The sequence below is a fragment of the Rhyacophila brunnea genome, unplaced genomic scaffold (genome assembly GCF_057557595.1).
Source record: "Rhyacophila brunnea isolate RB1 unplaced genomic scaffold, BYU_Rbru_1.0 scaffold_13, whole genome shotgun sequence".
Classification (NCBI taxonomy): domain Eukaryota; kingdom Metazoa; phylum Arthropoda; class Insecta; order Trichoptera; family Rhyacophilidae; genus Rhyacophila; species Rhyacophila brunnea.
In genome coordinates this window covers 13,861,041-13,869,482 of record NW_028232785.1, presented here as the reverse complement: position 1 = coordinate 13,869,482, position 8,442 = coordinate 13,861,041, and the positions used below count along the sequence as shown (strand labels likewise).

The 8,442-nt window shown below is 34.8% G+C and overlaps 1 long non-coding RNA gene across 1 annotated transcript; it reads left to right on the top strand.

Moving 5' to 3' along the window:
* The first annotated feature begins 387 nt into the window (after positions 1–387).
* On the top strand, positions 388–8,046 carry LOC147076565 (uncharacterized). The gene is made up of 4 exons (XR_015069318.1): positions 388–620; positions 1,040–1,159; positions 4,423–4,542; positions 5,792–8,046. It is a non-coding gene; the product is annotated as an uncharacterized LOC147076565 (long non-coding RNA).
* Positions 8,047–8,442: the final 396 nt, after the last annotated feature.

The following is an 8,442-nucleotide window of genomic DNA, read 5'->3' as shown; positions in this document are numbered from 1 at the left end:
TTATAGTAAAACGGCCGCTAGTTATAAACTACACAAAAAAACAGTCCTATAAAAGGTTGTTTGCAAACCTTTTTGCAAATATTTAGACTTATTTTATAATCCCTCACTTCTATACTATTGTCAAGCGCAATGGCTATCTCGTAAAAAAATAAATAAAATGGTCAAATTAATCACAATGTTGAAATTTGAGGCAAATTTGTTTATGAACGATAATTTTGTTGTTAAACTTGTCTATTTGGTTGAAATTTAAAAAAAATGAGTGAATAAATCAATCCAAGGACCACTAATGTTTAATTTTTTGAAAATGCAGAAAATTATTGGTCACTCAACGCGTACTATATTTTTTGCCGAAATACTATAATTTTGAAGGCACTGTACTATAATTCCAGTTTCAAAATATGGCAACACTGTTTGCACGTCCACGTTTTTATTCTCCTACGAAAATCTTTCTCAGAAGTATGTAACCACGCTTACAAGTCGAAAAAATGGACGTGAATCGGGAACCGGATAAATTCGAATGTGATTCAGAAAGGCAGATGCCCGTCTACCATCGAAATAACCTGAAAACAAATACGTATGTAGAGCAAGAGAGTTCCGACGGTCCAAGTTGCTCTTTTGAGGTTAGTTTGTTTTTTAACTAAAGTCTTTTAATTGTTGCTGGCATTTTTTTTCGTACCTATTGTCAAACCAAATTCTTGTAATTTACCTAGAATACACAATAATGCATGTTGGACGAATACACAGATAGGTACCTACAAGTTTAGGTGCCTACGGAACTGTTTTTGTCATCTGAGTGCAGTGGACGCGAACCGATATTTGACAGGTTCCAACCATTTTGTCAGTAATTTCAGCTGGGAAGGAATGCTTCCGCGATGAAAAGTCTACATGGGTGGCAATCAATGGCCCACGCGAAATGACGTTTAACGCCAAAAAACTTCGACTTTCTCTCACATAATTTCTCTCTAACTCAAACTGGTCAAAATGAATATATTTATTTTTCTGTTATAAATACGATCTGTCTTATGTTTGATTTCATTAGGTTAACGCCGCTAGCACCGTTATGACTAAATTGAACTTATGTACGTCAGGAGCAGAGGAAATTTACTCCGCCATACACATCGATGAAATTGACATTAAAAAGGAACTCGAAGAATACAACGTAAGGTTTACAAATAAATATTTTTATTGAAAATTTTTAGTATTGTAAGTAGGTACTGATATGATAATATGCATCTTCCTATATTCTATGGCAGCAAAGGCGAACCTTTTTATGCTTACGCGCTAAGACATTTGTAATAACACAGTAGTGAAAATCTATTTAAATTGGTACGATTGTCACAAACACATTTTACTGGTGACAAACCATTTAAAATAAATGTTTGTTCATATTATTACAATGACGACCGTCCGGCTGACTCAAGTTTGATATAGCAAGTGTGATGAAGGGTACCTAGCCAATGAAAAATTATTTTATAAAATTGATTTCATCTTAAATTCTTTTGCGTGCCAGATAATAATTATTGGGTACTCTCACCATCTGCCCTTTGACGGATATCGTTTCTTTGAACCAGCTCTAAGTGTGATGCGGAAGGTAAGATACAATACCTCATTGAGTAACAATGTCACGTTTGAAATTTGAATGAAAGATTTGTGATATTTTTAGGTAGGTAGGTGAATATATTACTTTACTGATGTACCCACGTATGTGTCACAACCCCCGTTTATTCCTGAAGTATATCATTCGTCCCTTAGCATACTATTAGGTACGTAGAAAACAACCCCGCTGATTAATCAAGAATACCTACGTCCGTGTGTTTTTGCTAAGCCCTTTCTTGACTACCAGATCAAGGGAATGTTTAGGCTATTTTTTTTAAATTATCCAAAAAAGTACCTACCTACTTCAGGTATAGGCCCGGAAGTACGAGGACGTGTCACTACCTACCGACATATCAGTTCAAACATGATTGTCTTCACTGCTGATTTTGATAAAAAGGTGCGTCACATGCGACTGCGTTAAATCAGGTATTGAAAAGATCATAAAACTTGTCATAAAAAGCCAGAATATTTAACTAGATTTGCCACAGAATACATAAAATAATTGAATTCAGATAGGCAAAACCCAATAGGTACGTACGCTACATTTTGAAGCAGGGTTTGGAATGTGTGAGTGTCAAACGAAAATGAAACGCATTTTCTATAGACGTGCAATAGAGTGTGTTGCAACATTAAAATAGGTAGGTACATTTTTTGTTGAGCAAAGGAATTTCGCTAAAGTGGGGGAAGAACACACGTACGCTCTCTAGGTCTAATGCGACTTTATAGTATCTGTCTTGGGTTGGGCCTTACAAAATAAACATTAAGGACCTACGTGATAACCTAATTCATTCATTCGCTTTTAATCGTACCTACCTGTGCTTCATTTATGTGTTGTGAAACAATAAATTCCTTATCAGTCTTTGTTCTCGTAAAAATAATATGCTTTATCATTTTGAAATGCCAGTTTATAGATATTTTGTTTTAATTTTGGGAAAATGTGGCATTTAGCTTCTACCTACAATCATTTTCTGACGTAATTTTGTAAATGCCAGTTGGCAACACTGCCCCTAACCAGGCTTTTGTTCTGCTACGACGATAACTTCCACAGTGTATAATTTACGCTTTCAATTAGAAAAAATGGACGTGAAACGCGAACCCGGTGAATCCGAATCTGATTCAGAAATGCAGATGCCCGTCTACCATCGAAATAACCTGAAAACAAATACGTATATAGAGCACGAAAATTTCGACGGTCCCAGTTGCTCTTTTGAGGTTGGTTTTTTTTAAAAAACTAAAGTTAATTGTTAATTGTTGCTGCCGTCTTTTGTGTATTGCCATTAAACTGACCACATCATAATTATTTATCTTAGTGCAGTCGAGGTTAATCGATATTATTTGACAGTTCCAAACCATTTTGTCAGTAATAAATTGCAGCTGGGAAGGAATGCTTCCGCAATAAAGAGTCTACGTGTGTGGCAATCGATGTTCATGCGAAATGACGTTTAACGTCAAAGAAGTTCGACTTTCTATTTCATTATACATAGGTATAATATGAAGCACTAAAGCCAAATGGAATTTCATCCTCGCCTTCTGTAGTTTTTGCGTGTGTATACCTACTTATTAAGGAAGAGCTCACGGACCTTCGCCATGGTTCTGAGGGAAGTAAGAAAAACTATATCTGGCAAAATAGGAGTTATACAATGGTTTCTCCTGTGAATTGACGGAGTCGGTACCGCAAAATACTTATTTTATGTATCTATGCAGACGGAGAGCTAACTAAATGGCACCTCTTTCATGTCATTATGTTGTTAGCTCATTGTGCTCCTCTCTCCTATGGGCACTTTTCATTACAAAGTCTCTGTAAACTCAGTCAAAGCACAATAATTAAGTGTGTGGTGACCTCATCTGCTCCTGAAACATTCCCAGGCGTAAAAATGCTGATGCTTCACAACTACACGTAGAGCCTCTTTATATGCTTGTGTGTGGTTCGGGGCTGTTTAGTTTCGAGGTGTCTATGTTTGTGTTGACTCTGAATAAACAATTTGTCATTATTTCGTTTATTAGTCCTTTGTTGGCATTCTAGTACGGAATCTGCAGAGTTGTTGGCTGTGTGTGTGGTGTTAATAACTATAGTGGATTGTGTATGCTGTAACTTAGTGGAGCAATTCATAGCTTTAGGCAGGGGTAGCTCTGAGTTTCTCAATGAGTGCCACTGCCGGTTAAAACTTTGGGAGCAATTGGGAGAGGTTGCCTTATTGGTTAAATGAATTGTCGGTTTGGGTAAATATGGCCGCTGTATTAACGGTCTGCGATTAGTGGTAACCTGCCTATTCCAAGACGTTGGCTCTTTATTAAGGTTTTTAGCAAGGTGAAGGGTTTTCGGACAACATTTGTAATTCGCAGGATGTAGACCCTCACAGTTGGTATAACGGCTGGTCATATATTTGTGGACTTTTTGCAAACTAAGGTAATTAGGAATGTATCTAAGTAGACTATCCTTCATTTAACCTTGCCATTGTACACAATGACGAGTATTTGTGTGTATACGCAACCGTATAAATGTATTAGTAAAATCCGGGCACTCGATAGGTTCACACACGTACGCCGTATAATTGCATTAGTATATTCCATGCACTCGATTGGTTAATTTACGTTTTCATTCAAAAACATCTATACCAAATGGCAAGGTTACGTGACATAGAGTCTACATATAGAACAACTCGCTCGTCATTAATATTTTCTAAAAATTAAATAGCGCTTCTGTTCATAGACGTTTCTGTGCCAACCACTGCCTTCTTGACATTCTCACATGCGTTTTACCCGGAAACTCGTCAAAATGAATATATTTATTTTTAAATATGATTTGTCTTCCTTTGTTTACTTTAGGTTGACACCACTATCACTGTTATGGCTAAATCGAACTTATGTACGTCAGAAGCAGATGAAATTTACTCCGACATACACATTGATGAACATGACATTAAAAAGGAACTCGAAGAATACAACGTAAGGTTTTCAAATAAATACTTTTATTTCAAAATGTTAGTGTTGTAAGTACAGATGTGATAATGTGCATCTTCCTATAATCTATAGCAGCGATGGCAACCCTTTTTATGCTTCAATCACAGAGAATAAGTAGAATAATTATAATTTAGTTTAAAATAACATGTTCTGGTCCCAATAACAGCGGACACAAATAGCGTAAATAATGAATCAAATTAGATCAAATATTAGGTATAGCTGCGATGAATATAATCGGATATCGTTAAAAAAGATAAATACATTCGTAAGAACATAAAGTTGGTAAATCGATAATTTAGAAGAGGTTATTATTTAAACTACTCTACTATACCAGAGTTGGTTGAATACATGCAGATGCATATTTTATTCGAATCAAGTAATCAACTGTCAAATTTCTCTTCGGTTGATTAAGTGACATTGCTATGTTCACCACGTCCATCTTTAAACTCGCGATTATAAATAAAACGGAAAATAGCCGTACACTTGGCGTAATCATAAACAGTAACAATGGATCATATAATACAATAGAAGGAGAAAGTCGCAAGCAAATGTATTTAATATCCCATTGTGCAATCTTCATCTACTGTACCTACCTACCTAAATGTGGTACCTTCTTTTACTCTACTCACTTAGGACATATGACGATGGTTGAATTAAAACAATAGTTAATACACGCTAAAGAACACTACAGCCAACTCAAATAGATATTCTGAAGGATGCCAAACACACTTAGGTACATGAAGAGTGAAACAAAAGGCTACTTCACTTTGATAATCCGGATCAGAATCTATTTTGTACAATGAAAAATGAACCATACGCAAATTGTCAAGGCCGATCGAGATCAAGTTCAAATCAACAGCCCGATTTCCTAACTATCGTCTCGTGTGGCACCAGACGATAGTTAGGAAATCGGGCTGCTGGATTAGAGCGAACAACTAACAGGACAACGAAATGTATCTTAAAACAAAGTTTTTAAAATTATTTTCGCATCGATTTGTTCAAATTGAAATCTGGATTAGAGTGAAAAACTAACAGGATGACGATACCTACTTTTTTGTTATGAAACATTATGTATCTTAAAACAAAGTGTTTACAATTATTTTCGCAACTAGGAAATCTGCGTAACTTCAGTTGATAATTAAAGGCATACACGTAATGCAGATGCAAGTTTAAAAGATGGTTACGCTGTCTAGATCGTGTGGTGCTAATAATTATATTATAAATGCTTTTTTAGGATAACGCAGCAAATCTCAAATCGTCGCAAGAAGAGAAAATTGATGACATCATACAAATTGACGAACAACATATAAAAAAAGAACTTGAGGAATACAACAAAAGGTTTAAAAAAACACGTGGCACTATTAAACGAAATGTTTCTAAATCATTCCCCGAATTAGTGGCTGTTATAGAGTTGGAAAAAAAATATGTTCATGTTAATAATTTTGTGTGCGGTGTATGTGATAATTTTTTTGCATCGTTAGACTTGCTCGAGTTTCACAAAGTGTTGCATAAAAATATAATCCATAAAATCACTAATAAGGATGTAAAACAATGTAAACGTAGTAAATGTAAAGTCTCTTGTCACACTCCATTTAAAAGCGATGAATCTTATTATTCTAGTGACACGAAAAAACTTAAATTACTGCATACCGGGGAAAAACCATTTCAATGTAATCAATGTGATTATTCTTGTAAATCATCTTTCCATATCAAATCACACAAGATGACTCATTCTTGTATAAAGCCATTTAAATGTGATCAATGTGATTACTCGTGTCCCAGCTCTGGTGGCATGAAACGACACAAAATGACACATTCTGGTGAAAAGCCATTTCTATGTGATCAGTGTGGTTACTCATGTATAACATCTGGTCAGATGACATTACATCTAAAAATGCATTCTGGTATAAAGCCATTTAAATGTGATCATTGTGATTACTCGTGCATAACACCTGGTAACATGAAAGCACACAGAATGACTCATTCTTCAGAAAAACCTTTCAAATGTAATCAATGTGATTATTCTTGTAAAACATCTTTCCATATGAAATCACACAAGATGACTCATTCTGGTATAAAACCATTTGAATGTGATCAATGTGATTACTCATTTATTACATCTGGTAACATGAAACGACACAAAATGACACATACTGGCATAAAGCTATTAAAATGTGATCAATGTGATTACTCATGTGTAACATCTAGTCAAATGAAATTACATATAATGTCACATACTGGTATAATGCCATTTAAATGTGCCAAATGTCAATATTTTTGTAAAACATCTAGTGACATGAAACGACACAAAATGACACATTCTGGTGTAAAGCCATTTAAATGTGCCCATTGTGAATATTCTTGTAAAACATCGTTCTACATGAAATCACATATGATGACTCATTCTAGTATAAAACCATTTAACTGTGATCAGTGTAATTACTCTTGTAAAACATCTGGTAACATGAAACGACACAACATGACACATTCTGGTATAAAGGCATTTAAATGTGATCAATGTGATTACGCATGTATAACATCTGCTCACTTGAAATCACACCAAAAGACTCATTCTCCAGATAAGCCGTTCAAATGTGGGCAATGTGATTATAACTGTAAAAGATCTTGTCAGATGAAATTACACAAAATGACGCATACTGGTATATAGCCATTCAAATGTCATCAGTGTGATTACTCTTGTACATTTTCACGTAATCTGAAAGTACACAAAATGACACATTCTGGTGAAAAGTAATATAGATGTGATCAATATAATTACTCATGTATAAGATCTTGTTTCATTCCCAAATGGTCTCCATTTGGGGATGTCTCTGTGAATCTGGAGAGGCCCAAATCGACAAATAGTAAGGGTTGGTTACGAAAATAAATAATAATAGGGCCAGCAATACAGTAAATCCCAGCCGTAAAAAATATTTGCAACGTTGCCGTTTTCAACAACGCTTCTCGCGGGAAACGAAACACAAGATGGCGGGTAATACGCGGCAGACGGCGAAACAGTTAACATCGTTAACTCGCGCTTCATATAAAAAAAATGTAGCCATTAGTATATATTAAACGTCTCGTACATCTCGTTGTTTCCACCACAATTCCGGTGTGTTCTTTGTCCACCTCCAAGTCTTGAATCCAGACGAAAATCCATACCAAGAAACAAAGTGACAGCGTGCCTTCCACTTTCGAAAATGGAGGGAAATGAGAATCTCCTCGGATGATGATTGATGATACATACCGGTATAAAGCAATTTGAATGTCATCAATTTGTGACGACATCTGGTATTATGAAATAACACAAAATGACTCATTTTGATGAAAATCCATTTAAATGTGATATTTTTGTGTTTATTCTTGTATAAAATCTTTTAATATGAAATCACACAAAATGACTCGTTCTAATGGAAAATAATTAAATGTGATCAATGTAATAACTCATGTATAACATCCTGTCATTAAATTTACCGAAAATGAAACTTGAAAATGAATTTTTGCTTTAATCATACTCAGTCCCATGACATCAAACTAAATGATTTATTCTTGTTGTTCTATTGTTTATAATAATACATAATAATATATTAGAATGTCACATTCTATAAACTGAATATAGATAATTTGAAAACATCTCATGCATACACATACTAGAAGAAATTATTTTGTACTTAAACCGATAGTCAACATAACGCAATTAGATAATCATTTGATGTCACAACTACTAGTTAAAATCGGCGTAATTAACTAAGATGCCCGTCACTGAATTACTTGAATCCAGCAGGTAGAGGATCAAGTCCTATCGGTTATCGTGTTTTTTCCGCTAATGATTTTTATTAGTGAGTATATGTAAAAATAAATTTCTCTTTTTTTAATCAAATTGAA